We start from the raw sequence: 15,431 nt of genomic DNA, 5'->3' as shown, positions 1-15,431 counted from the left end.
TACACTGCGCATTGGGTCAACCTGCTGACGGCTGACAAGCATGGAATGCGTGGCTCTGCAGCGGAGTTGGTGACACCGCCACGACTTGCAGGCAGGCCTACTGCCACTTCCTCTACTCCTCCTACTCCATCCTCTTCCATAACCTCCTCGGCTGAGTCCTCTTCTGCTGCGGCGTCTGGCTGCACATCAACTGAATCCCCCCAGCTCCCCAGGGGCTATTCCACATCCCGGATACGACAGTGTCACGCTGTCTTGGGGTAGACTTGCCTGAAAGCAGAGAGCCACACCGGACCAGCACTCCTGTCCGCCCTGAACGTACAGGTGGATCAGTGGCTGACCCCGCACCAACTGGAGATCGGCAAAGTGGTGTGTGACAATGGAAGCAATTTGTTGGCGGCATTGAATTTGGGCAAGTTGTCACATGTGCCGTGCATGGCACACGTGTTGAATCTCATCGTACAACGCTTTGTGTCTAAGTACCCAGGCTTACAGGACGTCCTCAAGCAGGCCAGGAAGGTGTGTGGCCATTTCAGGCGTTCCTACACGGCCATGGCGCACTTTTCAGACATTCAGCACCGAAACAACATGCCAGTGAGGCGTTTGATTTGCGACAGCCCGACACGTTGGAATTCAACACTCCTAATGTTCGACCGCCTGCTCCAACAAGAAAAAGCCGTCAACGAGTATTTGTATGACCGGGGTGCTAGGACAGCCTCTGCGGAGCTGGGAATTTTTTTGCCACGTTACTGGACGCTCATGCGCAATGCCTGTAGGCTCATGCGTCCTTTTGAGGAGGTGACAAACTTGCTGGACCTGCGGCAACGCTGGAAGAGGAGTGTGAGGAAGAGGAGTCAGAGGAGGAATGTGGCTTTGAGGAGGAGGAAGACCAACCACAGCAGGCATCCCAGGGTGCTCGTTGTTGTCACCTATCTGGGACCCGTGGTGTTGTACGTGGCTGGGGTGAAGAACAGACTGTCAATGACATCAGTGAGGACGAGGAACGGGAAATGAGTAGCTCGGCATCCAACCTTGTGCAAATGGAGTCTTTCATGCTGTCATGTCTGTTGAGGGACCCTCGTATAAAAAGGATGAAGGAGAACGACCTGTACTGGGTGGCCACGCTACTAGACCCCCGGTATAAGCAGAAAGTGGCGGAAATGTTACCAACTTACCGAAAGTCAGAAAGGATGCAGCAGTTCAAAACAAAACTAAAAAATATGCTTTACACAGCTTATAAGGGGGATGTCACAGCACAACGGGAATCTAACAGGGGAAGAGGTGAAAGTAATCCTCCTCCTACCACGACCACGGCGGCAAGGACAGGACGCTTTACAGATGTGTTGTTGATGGAGGACATGCAGAGCTTTTTCAGTCCTACACATCGCCACAGCCCTTCGGGATCCAGCCTTAGAGAACGACTCGACCGACTGGTAGCAGACTACCTCACCTTAACTGCAGATATCGACACTCTGAGGAGCGATGAACCCCTTGACTACTGGGTGTGCAGGCTTGACCTGTGGCCTGAGCTATCCCAGTTTGCGATAGAACTTCTGGCCTGCCCCGCTTCAAGTGTCCTGTCAGAAAGGACCTTCAGTGCAGCAGGAGGCATTGTCACTGACAAAAGAAGTCGCCTCGGTCAAAAAAGTGTTGATTACCTCACCTTCATTAAGATGAATGAGGCATGGATCCCGAAGGGACTGACAGTGGGGGATAGGTTTGACTAACAAAGGGCCTGATGACATGCCTTGGCCTCAAAATGGTCCCCACGCTGCTGTATTTAATGTCTGCATACCGGATGACTTTCGTGAATTCTCCGCCACCAACTAGGGTTCAAGCCGCAATGTTTTAATCACCTTTCTGCCTTGAAAACATCAATTTTTCCGGCCGCTGCTACAACAGCGGCTGCAACAATAACATTATTTTTCAGGCATGTGTACATGCCTAATTTTTCTGGCCTCTGGTGCTGCACTGTGGCTGCAAAAACAAAACAAAAAAAAAAGGCACATACAAGTCTCAATTCCCCTTCGTGATCGTTACCTTGTTGTGGTGAAGGGGCTTGCGTATCACAATGAAGCGATCATCACCTCTATGAGTGTGTAGGCAATGTTGCCACACCCCAGATGATAGGGCCGTTGCTTCATTATGATCAGACCAAAAGCGATTGGCTGGATAATTTTTCATAGAAAAACCTTACATTTTTTTATATATTTTTTTTAAGTTGTATGGGTGGGTTTTTAATACATAAAATAAAAAAATCATAATAAAGTCTCTTAATAGTTTATTAGAAATAATGCAGACAATTTAAAAAATCCCCATCAATTCCAATACAAAGCAAGTACAAAGCTCAGAACTAAATTATTCCAGGATGTCGTAATGGTTAGTTAATTCGACAATGGTTAATCAATTCGACACACGTCCCCGGGTAGGGGACGTAACAGGGATTAAACTGATAGGAATAGTACTAGTTAAGACACCACTCATATAGGGTGTCACAGCACATTGCTCCGTGCACGCGCAGTGCCCCAACTTGGGACTGAGTAAGAGGACCGACCAAGCTGCTTTTTCCATCTCCCGGTTCCTAAAATCAATTCATTTTGGTGTATCAGAGTTTGGTCTGTCATTGTGAAGGCAGTTGAAGGTACCCGGCCTAAATTTTTTTTCACAGAAGGCAATCCCACCCTGATATGGGACGTCACAGGGATTAAACTGATGAGAATAGTATTACAGAAAATACCACTCATATCGGGTGGGGCAGTAAATTGCACGGCGCAGATGCAGTGACCGTGGCGTGGATTCAAACAAAGGGGAGGGAGCCAGCATTTTTTTTAACCATCTCCCCGTTCGAAAAATCGATTTAATAATTTGACCCCAGATTGGGGACGTAACAGGGATTAAACTGATGAGAATAGTACTACAGAAAATACCACTCATATCCGGTGGGGCAGTAAATTGCACGGTGCAGACGCAGTGACCGTGGCGTGGATTCAAACAAAGGGGAGGGAGCCAGCATTTTTTTAACCATCTCCCCGTTTCGAAAAATCTATTTAATAATTTGACCCCAGATTGGGGACGTAACAGGGATTAAACTGATGAGAATAGTACTACAGAAAATACCACTCATATCCGGTGGGGCAGTAAATTGCACGGTGCAGACGCAGTGACCGTCACGTGGATTCAAACAAAGGGGAGGGAGCCAGCATTTTTTTAACCATCTCCCCGTTCGAAAAATCTATTTAATAATTTGACCCCAGATTGGGGACGTAACAGGGATTAAACTGATGAGAATAGTACTACAGAAAATACCACTCATATCCGGTGGGGCAGTAAATTGCACGGGCAGACGCAGTGACCGTGGCGTGGATTCAAACAAAGGGGATGGAGCCAGCATTTTTTTAACCATCTCCCCGTTCGAAAAATCTATTTAATAATTTGACCCCAGATTGGGGACGTAACAGGGATTAAACTGATGAGAAGAGAGAACTACAGAAAATACCACTCATATCGGGTGGGGCAGTAAATTGCACGGCACAGATGCAGTGACCGTGGATTCAAACAAAGGGGACGGAGCCAGCGTTTTTTTAACCATCTCCCCGTTCTAAAAATCTATTCAATTCACCTTTCGGGGACCCTTGGTGTTGTACGTGGCTGGGTGGAGGAAGAAACCTTCAATGACATCAACGGGACATGGCTAGCTTGGTATCCAACCTTGAACAAATGGGGAGTTTGCGGTTGGGCAAATGGACTGTTTGCGGTTGTTTGCGGTGCATTAAAAGGGGAGTTTGGTCTGTCAATGTCTGTGAAGCGGGCGTAACCCTTACACTACCTGATCGATACAACATCATACCTGATCGTATACACACACTGGATGTTTTAAACCACGTTGTTCAAAAAAAAATTGGATTGTTAGGTGATTTATGCCCTTTATGGATTAAAATCCAACTCTGCGTCAACTACATAATTTTCCATGGGAGTTTTGCCATGGATCCCCCTCCGGCATGCCACAGTCCAGGTGTTAGTCCCCTTGAAACAACTTTTCCATCACTACTGTGGCTAGAAAGAGTCCCTGTGGGTTTTAAAATTCGCCTGCCTATTGAAGTCTATGGCGGTTCGCCCGGTTCGCCCGTTCGCGAACATTTGCAGAAATTCGCGTTCGACGTTCGCGAACGGAAAATTTTATGTTCGCGACATTACTATTGTTCATGCCTTGGAGGTAAGATTCAGCATTAGAGCCAATACTATGCAGTCATATAACAATGAACCTGTCAGCAAATTCTGTCATCTTAACCACTTCACATCCGGGCCATTTGCCCCCTTCCTGACCAGGCCTAATTTTGCAAATCTGACATGTCTCACTTTATGTGGTAATAACTTTGGAACTACTTTCACACTTGCGTTCGGAGCGGATCCGTCTGGTGTCTGTACAGACGGATCCGCTCCTATAATGCAAACGCTTGCATCCGTTCAGAACGGATCCATCTGCATAACTGTTTTTTTCAGATCTGATTTTTCACTTCGTTAAAACTCAGATCCGACAGTATATTCTAACACAGAGGCGTTCCCATGGTGATGGGGACGCTTCAAGTTAGAATATACTGAAAGAACTGTGTACATGACTGCCCCCTGCTGCCTGGCAGGTGCTGCCAGGCAGCAGGGGGCAGACCCCCCCTCCCTCCCCTGTATTTAACTCATTGGTGGCCAGTGCGGCCCCCCTCCCTCTTCTGTATTTAACTCATTGGTGGCCAGTCTGGCCAGCCCCCCCTCCCTCCCCTATATTTAACTCATTGGTGGCCAGTGCGGCCGGCCCCCCCTCCCCCCTGTTTTTAACTCATTGGTGGCCAGTGCATTGCTTATAGCACAGACTTTTTACTTACCAGTAGGAGGAGCGCCCGGCCGGTCACAGACATCGCAGGTAAGTATAATGCTTCTAAAATTGCTAAGTAACCATGGCAGCCAGGAATGCAGTAGCGTCCTGGTTGCCAAGGTTACCGATCGGAGTCCCACCAATGATGGGGGGTCGGTCATTTTAATTAGGGGGGGGAGTGGGGGCCGGCCGCACTGGCCACCAATGAGTTAAAAACAAGGGGGGGAGGGGGGCCGCACTGGCCACCAATGAGTTAAAAACAGGGGGGAGGGGGGCCGCACTGGCCACCAATGAGTTAAATATAGGGGAGGTAGTGAGGGGGGGTCCGACCGCACTGGCCACCAATGAGTTAAATACAGGGGAGGGAAGGGGGCCGCACTGGCCACCAATGAGTTAAATACAGGGGAGGGAGGGGGGGTTCTGCCCCCTGCTGCCTGGCAGCACCTGCCAGGCAGCAGGGGGCAGTCATGTACACAGTTTTTTTTGTATATTCTAACTTGAAGCGTCCCCATCACCATGGGAACGCCTCTGTGTTAGAATATACTGTCGGATCTGAGTTTCACGATCTAACTCAAATCCGATGGTATATTCTAACATAGAGGTGTTCCCATGGTGATAGGGACGCTTCAAGTTAAAATATACCATCGGATTGGAGAAAACTCTGATCTGATAGTATATTAATAGGGACTCCTGACTTTACATTGAAAGTCAATGGGGGACGGATCCGTTTGCAATTGCACCATATTTTGTCAACGTCAAACGGATCCGTCCCCATTGACTTGCATTGTAAGTCTGGACGGATCCGTTTGGCTCAGCACAGCCAGGCGGACACGAAAACGCTGCAAGCTGCGTTCGGGTGTCCGCCTGCTGAGCGGAACGGAGGCCAAACGGTGCCAAACTGATGCATTCTGAGCGGATCCGCATCCACTCAGAATGCATTGGGGCTGTACAGATCCGCTCGGGGCCGCTTGTGAGAGCCTTCAAATGGAAACTCACAAGCGGAACCCCGAACGCAAGTGTGAAAGTAGCCTTATCCAAGCCATTCAGAGATTTTCTTGTGACACATTGTACTTCATGATAGTCATAAATTTGAGTCCATGCATTTCACCTTTATTTATGAAAATCCCAAACTTACCAAACATTTAGAAAACGACGCAATTTAAAAAAAAAAAATTTCTCTGCTTTTAAAACAAAGGGATACTTCATAAAATATTTATTACTTAACATTCCCCATATGTCTACTTTATGTTGGCATCATTTTGGAAATGTCATTTTATTTTTTTAAGCTTAGAATTTTAGAAGCAATTCTTAAACTTTTTAAGAAAATTGCCAAAACCCTCTTTTTAAGGACCAGTTCAGGTCTGAAGTCACTTTGTTGGGCATACATAGTGGATACCCCCATAAATGACCCCATTGTAGAAACTACACCCCTCAAGTTACTTAAAACTGATTTTACAAACTTTGTTAACCCTTTAGGCATTCCACAAGAATTAAAGACAAATTTTTGGGTAGATTTTCCATTTTAATCCAATTTTTTCTTTAACACATCGAACAGCCAAACAAAATTTAATATTTATTACCCAGATTCTGCGGTTTACAGAAACACCCCACATGTGGTCATAAACTGCTGTATGGGCACACGGCAGGGCGCAGAAGAAAAGGAGCGCCACATGGTTTTTGGAAGGCAGATTTTGCTGAACTGGTTTTTAGATGCCATGTCCCATTTGAAGCCCCCCTGATGCACCCTTACAGTAGAAACTCCCAAAAAGTTACCCCATTTTGGAAACTAGGGGATAAGGTGCCAGTTTAATTTGGGTACATATGATTTTTTGATCATTCATTATAACACTTTATGGGGCAAGGTGACCAAAAAATTTGTTGTTTTTGCACAGTTTTTATTTATTTATTTTTACAGCGTTCACCTGAGAGGTAAGGTAATGTGAAATTTTTTAGAGCAGATGGTTACGGACGTGGCGATACCTAATATGTATACTTTTTCTTATTTATTAAAGTTTTACACAATAATAGCATTTTTGAAACAAAAAAATATGTTTTAATGTGTCCATGTTCTGAGAGCTATAGTTTTTTTATTTTTTAAACGATTTTCTTATGTAGAGGCTCATATTTTGCGGGATGAGGTGACGGTTTTATTGGTACCATTTTGTGGGACATACGCCTTTTTGATCACTTGGTATTGCACTTTTTGTGATGTAAGGTGACACTTTTCGTCCCCCATATGGTCATACAAGACCTCTGGGGGACATTTAACTTCACTTTTTTCCCCCACTATTGATTTCTTCTGTAACTGGGGCTGACATAGTAGCCCCAGTTACAGTGGAAATACACCCCCCAGAGAGGCTGTACCCCCAGAGAGGCTGTACAGCGGTATACTGTGCTGTACAGCCTCAGTGCAGGGGTGATTGAGGTCTGTGAAAGACCCGACAGCTCCTGCACTCACCCGGCTCCGGCGGTCACATGACCGCCGGGCCAAAAAAGGAAGTGCATAGCGCTTCCTGCTCTGTATACACAGCGCTCGGTTAATGCCTCTCCCTATACACCCAAGCATTCTTCTAGCATTTCCTGCTTCTCTATGACGTTGTCTGCCTACCTTTAAGTCTTCTGAAGTAATGACCCCTAAATCCCTTTCCTCAGATACTGAGGTTAGGACTGTATCACTGATTTTATATTCCGCTCTTGGGTTTTTACGCCCCAGGTGCATTATCTTGCACTTATCAACATTAAGCTTTAGTTGCCAGATTTTTAACCATTCCTCTAGTTTTCCTAAAACCTTTTCCATTTGGTGTATCCCTCCAGGAGCATCAACCCTGTTACAAATCTTTGTGTCATCAGCAAAAAGACACACCTTACCATCGAGGCCTTCTGCAATTTCGCTGACAAAGATATTAAACAATATGGGTCCCAGAACAGATCCCTGAGGTACCCCACTGGTAACACGACCATGGTCTGAATATACTCCATTGACTACAACCCTCTGTTGTCTGTCCCTCAGCCACTGCCTAATCGATTCAACAATATGGGAGTCCGAGCTCAAAGACTGCAATTTATTGATAAGCCTTCTATGTGGGACAGTATCAAAAGCCTTACTAAAGTCCAGATAAGCGATGTCTATTGCACCTCCGCCATCTATTATTTTAGTCACCCAATCAAAAAAATCAATAAGATTGGTTTGACATGATATCCCTGAAGTAAACCCATGCTGTTTTTCATCTTTCAATCTATGGGATTTTAGATGTTCCACAATCCTCTCCTTAAGTATGGTTTCCATTAATTTCCCCACTATTGATGTCAGGCTTACTGGCCTATATTTGCCCGATTCCTCCCTACTACCTTTCTTGTGAATGGGCACAACATTTGCTAATTTCCAATCTTTTGGGACAACTCCTGTTGCCAGTGATTGGTTCAATAAATCTGTTAATAGTTTTGCTAGTTCACCGCTAAGCTCTTTTAATAGCTTTAGGTGTATCCCATCAGGCCCCTGTGACTTATTTGTATTCATTTTAGACAGCTGACTTAGAACCTCTTCCTCTGTAAAGACACATGCATCAAAATATTCATTAGTCTTCTTTCCTAACTGAGGTCCTTTTCCTTCATTTTCCTTTGTAAAAACTGAACAGAAGTATTCATTGAGGCAGTTAGCTAGTTCTTTATCTTCTTCCATATACCTTCCTTCTTTTGTTTTTAATTTGTTAATTCCTTGTTCTAGTTTCCTTTTTTTCATTTATGTATCTGAAGAATGTCTTATCACCTTTTTTCACGAACTGAGCTAATTTCTCTTCTGCTTGTGCTTTAGAAGCTCTTATAACTTGCTTGACCTCTCTCTGCCTAATCTTATAAATTTCCCTGTCATCCTCGTTTTTTTTAATTTTTATAATTACTAAATGCTATCTTTTTGTTTTTAATGATTTCGGCTACTTCTGCTAAGTACCACAGTGGTCTCTTCCTTTTTTTGCTTTTACTGACTAGCCTAATGCAATTATCTGTTGCCTTCAATAGTGCCACTTTTAAGTAGTCCCATTTCTCCTGGACTCCATTGAAACTGTTCCAATCTGATAGGGACTCTTATACCTCTAATCTAATTTGAGAAAAGTCAGTTTTTCTAAAAATCTAAAACTTTTGTTTTTGTGTGGTGTGACTCAGTCACGGTACTTATAGTAAACCACACTAAATGGTGATCACTAGATCCCAAGCTTTCCCCTACAGTAATATCAGATACCAAATTCCCATTTGCAAATACTAAATCTAAAATGGCCCCCTTCCGGGTTGGCTCCTCAACTACTTGCTGTAGAGATAATCCCAGTAGGGAATTTAGAATATCTGTACTCCTGGCAGAACTAGCTATTTTGGTTTCCCATAATGATAACTTCCCCTTTCAATGTCATTTTAGCTATTTCCTCAACTAGTAGATCATCTAATTCTTTGACTTGGAAAGGTGGTCTATATATCACACCTACACGAGTTACCTTATGATTATCAAGCTGCAACTTAACCCAAACTGACTCTAAATTGGTCTCGCTAACTTGTATTAAATTAGATTTTATGCTATCTTTCACATACAGGGCCACCCCTCCCCCTTTTTTTGCCTTCCCTGTCTTTCCTATATAGAGAGAACCCTGGTATTGTTATATCCCAGTCATTACTCCCATTGAACCATGTCTCAGTAACAGCCACTAAATCTATATTCTCAGATGCCATTATAGACTTAAGTTCATTGATATTATTCCCTCAACTGCGCGCATTTGTAGACAAGACTCTGAGCTTGTCATTTTTTAACCTATGTGCTACTGGCATCTTCTGGCATTGTTCCGGGGGGCAGTCGGACTGCTGGATTATCACTCTTTTCCCCCCCTTTCCGAGTTTAAATGCTCCTTAGCAAATACTTTGAACTGTTCACTGAAGACATTCGTTCCCATGAGAGAAAGATGCAAACCATCTTTCTTGTACAGTTCTTTTCCATTCCAACGAGAGCTAACATGAGACACAAAGTCAAATCCTTGGTTCCGACACCATTCACCAAGCCATACATTGAATTCCTTAATGCGCATCTGCCTGTCATGCTGAAGGTTATGCACAGGCAAAACTGCAGAGAATGAAACAGTCGAAGTGTGTGAAAAGCTTCCTTCACCTTTGAAACCTCATTGCAAGCCAGATCATTTGTCCCAAGATGGACAATAACATCCACCTCCCTTTCCTGCTTTGCTTGCATAACAATATTAAGGATACGTCGTCTGTCCCTGCTAGCGGTATCACCAGGGAGACATCTCACAAGACCATTTTCCTCAAACTTCACACTTCTTATGATAGAATCGCCCACCAACAGCTGCTTACTATCAGTCCTCACCTTATCCTTTTTGTCTTTGGCTGCAGTCTTGCATACTTTAGGCATAGGAGATGATTGTTCCTCATACACTGTGCCTGAGCCATCCTCCGATTTTGCTCTTGCGCTCTGAAGGTGCTGCAAATGAATTATGGAAAGCCACAGGCTGTGGGACATGTCTTCTATCCACAACTCTAAGTCTACCAGAACCTGCAGTAACCCATCTTCCATTTCTAGGGGGCCTCTGTGGCAGTGGCATTGCAACCTTCCCAGCCTGAGTTTGTTTAACAGTTAATTTACAAATCTCAGATTTCAAAAAAGAAGTTTCCTGCTGCATGTTTTTCTTCGTAAGAAAAGGCTTTCGTCTTGCCACTCTACCCCATAGCCCAGACATACGAATAATACGGGAGATTGTTGTCACATGTACCACACAGCCAGTACTTGCCAGATATTCCTGCAGCTCCTTTAATGTTGCTGTAGGCCTCTTGGTAGCCTCCCAGACCAGTTTTCTTCTCGTCTTTTCATAAATTTTGGAGGGACGTACAGTTCTTGGTAATGTCACTGTCGTGCCATATTTTCTCCACTTGATGATGACTGTCTTCACTGTGTTCCATGGTATATCTAATGTCTTGGAAATTCTTTTGTACCCTTCTCCTGACTGATACCTTTTAACAATGAGATCCCTCTGATGCTTTGGAAGCTCTCTGTGGACCATGGCTTTTGCTGTGGGATGCGACTAAGAAAATTTCAGGAAAGACCAACTAGAGCAGCTGAACTTTATTTGGGGTTAATCAATGGCACTTTAAATGGTGGCAGGTGTATGCTGACTCATATTTAACATGATTTTGAATGTGATTGTTTAATTCTGAACACAGCTACATCCCCAGTTATAAGAGGGTGTGCACACTTATGCAACCATATTATTTATTTATTATTATTTTTTTTTCTTCCCTCCACCTAAAAGATTTCAGTTTGTTTTTCAATTGAGTGGTACAGTTTATAGGTCACATTAAAGGTGGAAAAAGTTCTGAAATGATTTATCTTTGACTATTTTTTTTACAGCACAGAAACCTGACAGTTTAACAGGGGTGTGTAGACTTTTTATATCCACTGTATCTATTATCTATCTATCAATCTATCTATCTATTTCATATCTATCTTCTATCTATTTCATATTTATCTATCTATCTCATATCTATCTATCTCATATCTATCTATCTATCTATCTATCTATCTATCTATCTATCTATCTATCTCATATCTATCTATCTCATATCTATCTATCTATCTATCTATCTATCTATCTATCTATCTCATATCTATCTCATATCTATGTATCTATCTATCTTCTATCTATTTCATATCTATATTCTATCTATCTATCTCATATCTATCTATCTCATATATATCAAATCAAATCAAAAAAGCTTTATTGGCAGGTCTAAAATGATACATTAGTATTGCCAAAGCATGTCGGAAATAGGGGGTTGAGAAATGGGGACACACCTGAGTGTATAGGAGTCCGTGGCGTATCATGGCGGGGGGGAGGAGGGGTGCGGACACACCCCGGGTCAGGGTATAGGAGTCCATGGCATATCAGGCTCCTCTCAGTCTGTGGCAGGCACTGATATATTGTGCTGCTATGTCCACAGTGTTCTCATCATCTCCCAGCAGGATGGGCAGCTTCTCTTGCTCCTCCATGGAGCTGAAGTCTGGGCTATCTATCTATCTATCTATATATCTATCTAGAAAATAAAATTCCATGCTGCTCCCAAAAGTTGTTCAATGCGACGTTTCACTTCTCTTGCCAGGACTTTTTTCAAGCATTATAAAAATACTGTGTAAGAAAAGTCCTGGTAAGAGGACTGAAATGTCACATTGGTGATTAAAGAACAAGACCTTTGAACAACTTTTGGGAGCAGCGTGGAATTTTATTTTCTAGTTACTTGGATGCTGGATCACTTCCACAGCCGCTGGCACAGCGGCATTCACATTGCTCCTGCTGTGCTGCTTGTGTTTTATTTATTTTTTTAGATCTAATATCTATCTATCTCATATCTATCTATATATCTATCTATCTTTCCTTATATACTATGTTACTATGTTACTATCTATCTATCTAAATTATGGAAGAAAGGCAGCATTCTGACTATAGTGAAACAAGTGGATTCCTTTATTCACCCAACACTCAATGTTCGACCGAGCACCCGAGTATAATGGAAGTCAATGGGAGAAGCTGAGCATTAAACCAGGCACCCCTGCTCCGAAGAGGGGAGGGTGCCTGGTTCATAGGAAAATGTCAGAAATTGATGAAAACACCACCAAAATGGTTTGGGAACAGCATGGGGAGGATGTCTGGATGCATCTTGGACTCCCAGGTCGCTGCTGGGATCAATGTTGTTCGAGTAGTACGCCACTTTTACAGACTAACAATAATACGCACAAAACCGAAGATGAAATCGATTTTAGAGGAAAAATTGTTAGGAAACATTCTTTCCTGTATATTTACTTGTATAAAAAGTGCAAGTTCAGCCCAAAGTTGATTTTTGGAACTGGGCCATGATTAAGAGGGACGGCGGGTGGCATCCGTATTGCGGCGCTCGAGGTGAAATTCGTGGACCGGCACAAGACGAACCACAGTGAAAGCATTTGGCAAGAATGTTTTCATTAATCAACAACAAAAGTCGGAGGTTCGAAGGCGATCCGACAGGCGATCCGGCAGCATTATTCCCATGACCCGCCGAGCAGCTTCCGGGAAAACAAAGTCTTTGGGTTTCAGGGGGAGTATGGTTGCAAAGCTGAAACTTAAACTAATTGACGGAAGGGCACCACCAGGAGTAGAGCCTGCGGTTTAATTTGACTCAACACGGAAAGGATTGACAGATTGATAGCTCTTTCTCGTTTCTGTGGGTGGTGGTGCATGGCCGTTCTGAGTTGGTGGAGCGATTTGTCTGGTTAATTCCGATAACCAACGAGACTCCTCCATGCTAATTAGTTACGTGACCCCCGGCAGTGAGGATTCTGTTGACCAGACTCTTATGGGAGAGTACCTGCTGCTTAGCTGACCATCGAAAAAATTATGGTTGAGGGCCAGCAGGTGAGCTGACCATCGCAAAAATTATGGGCGAGGGACTGCTGCCGCGAGGGCCTACTGTCAGAAGCGGACACTGTCTATTGAAAAATTTAATTTCATGTCACAGAAAAAAATTTGAAGCGCACACGTTACACAGCAGATGTGGGCCTGGTCAGGTAACTGTCAGAAGCAGACACCATCTATTGAAAAATGAAATTTTATGTCACAGAAAAATTTATGAAGCGCACACGTTACACAGCAGATGTGGGCCTGGTCAGGTCACTGTCAGAAGCGGACACCGTCTATTAAAAAATTAAAATTTATGTCACAGAAAAGTTTTTGAAGCGCACACGTTACACAGCAGATGTGGGCCTGGTCAGGTAACTCTCAGAAGCAGACACTGTCCATTGAAAAATGAAATTTTATGTCACAGAATTTTTTTTGAAGTGCACATGTTACACAGCAGATCTGTTGTTGCTGGACAGAAGTCTAGACCAATCACAGCCAGCTTCTCATATGGCAAGAGTTTTCACTAATCATAGCCAGCCTCACACACAGCCTGTCTGGGAATTACCCCAGCTCCTGCTGCTAGAATCATTATTCACCAGAGACAGGAGCTGAAGAGACATTCACTCCACGGAGAGTATTTAAAACAGTTATATAATGTTCCTATTGTTAGTATTGTGTTTAGAACTGTATACTGAACTAGATATATACGTGTTTACTTACAGTTCCACCAATTGCAACCATACAGTTGCAAATACAAATTGCAAGCTACAAATTGCAAGCATTCAGATTCCATATTGCAATACAAATTGCATACAACCATACCAGATCATACTCAACCAATCTGCAAAAAGTCACTGATAACTGCATACGGCAAGTAGAACTATTAGTTAGACCTCAGATATACCTCTCAGAGAGATCATAAAGTGTTTAAATAACAAAGTGAGAGGACAGATACTCGAGAGAGAAATATATCCACCATTTTATGTTGAATGACAAGATTGAACAGTTGAACCACCATCTTAATCATACCACCATTTTGTGATATATTTTCAACACGTGTTATGTACATGGACTATCTGCTGCGGAGGCGGTAGTGTTATATGAAGTAGTGTTATATGAAGAAAAGTTGAAGTTAATAAAGAAGTTATTTGAAGCATTTGGTGTGCTCTTTAAACCTACAGTTTCCGTAGAATGGCACTAGAGGAATTACAGAGTAATAGACAGTCTGGTTAGACTAAAAGTCAGATACCAAAATTCTTCTAATGCTACAGCGCAAAAGGCACTTCATAGTTCTGCGCCTGCCACACTTCTTATTACACTCCCTACACTGTCTGTCCCTTCCTATGCATAGCTCTCCTTAACACTGAGCAAGTTAGTGCAGGTTGCGCTACAAAAATATATTGCTGCTGTCACAGGCAATAGTCCTTACAAGAACTTTTGGGTCTCTGAAAATTTTTTGTACACTTATAATATTCGATTACACTCCCTACACTCTCTGTCCCTTCGTATCTTCAGCTCTCCCTGACTTACAATGAGCCGAACACGCATCATCGGGTGCTATATAGCAGCCGATGACGTGTTTCGGCCAGCCAATCACTGTAATGCCAGAAGCCAACATGGCTACTAGCATTACAGTGAGGGCAGTACTTACCTGCACGTTTATTGACTGCTTAGTAGCCGCGAAAATTGCAGGGAGGAGACTCGAGTATTGCGCTTGAGCACATGCGGTACTCGGCCGAGTACCGCCATGTGCAGAGCATAGCGATGCTCGAGCCAAACTGGTATTCGGCCGAGCATGCTCGCTCAACACTAGTGACTATTTTCAGATGTTTTCTGATTATTTAAGAGAGTTAAGCAAGGTTCCTGGGCAAACTAGTTAAGGGTCTCCAATGCACGGGCACATCCGTGTGGTTCCCACAGACGGATACAGACCCATTTAACTTTATTGGGTCTGTGATCCGTCCACATCGCAAAAAAATAGAACATGTTCTATTTTTTGTGGTGCAGAGGCACAGAGAGAAACCCCACTGCAGCACTCCATAGTGCTTCCGTGGGGTTCCGTGCCTCCGTTCCACACTGCTCCTTCTGGATTGCGGACCCTTTCAAGTGAATGGGTCAGTATCCGTGATATGGTGAGCACACGGTTGGTGACA

General features: G+C 43.7%; 1 long non-coding RNA gene across 1 annotated transcript; it reads right to left on the bottom strand.

Moving 5' to 3' along the window:
- Nucleotides 1–7,303: 7,303 nt before the first annotated feature.
- On the bottom strand, nt 7,304–15,343 carry LOC121002782. The gene is made up of 3 exons (XR_005779328.1): nt 15,201–15,343; nt 14,352–14,354; nt 7,304–7,314 (listed from the first exon to the last, which is right to left on the bottom strand). It is a non-coding gene; the product is annotated as an uncharacterized LOC121002782 (long non-coding RNA).
- Between the last annotated feature and the right edge of the window lie 88 nt (nt 15,344–15,431).

The sequence above is a fragment of the Bufo bufo genome, chromosome 5 (assembly GCF_905171765.1).
Source record: "Bufo bufo chromosome 5, aBufBuf1.1, whole genome shotgun sequence".
NCBI classification, from domain to species: domain Eukaryota; kingdom Metazoa; phylum Chordata; class Amphibia; order Anura; family Bufonidae; genus Bufo; species Bufo bufo.
This window is presented reverse-complemented; position numbering and strand designations above follow the sequence as displayed.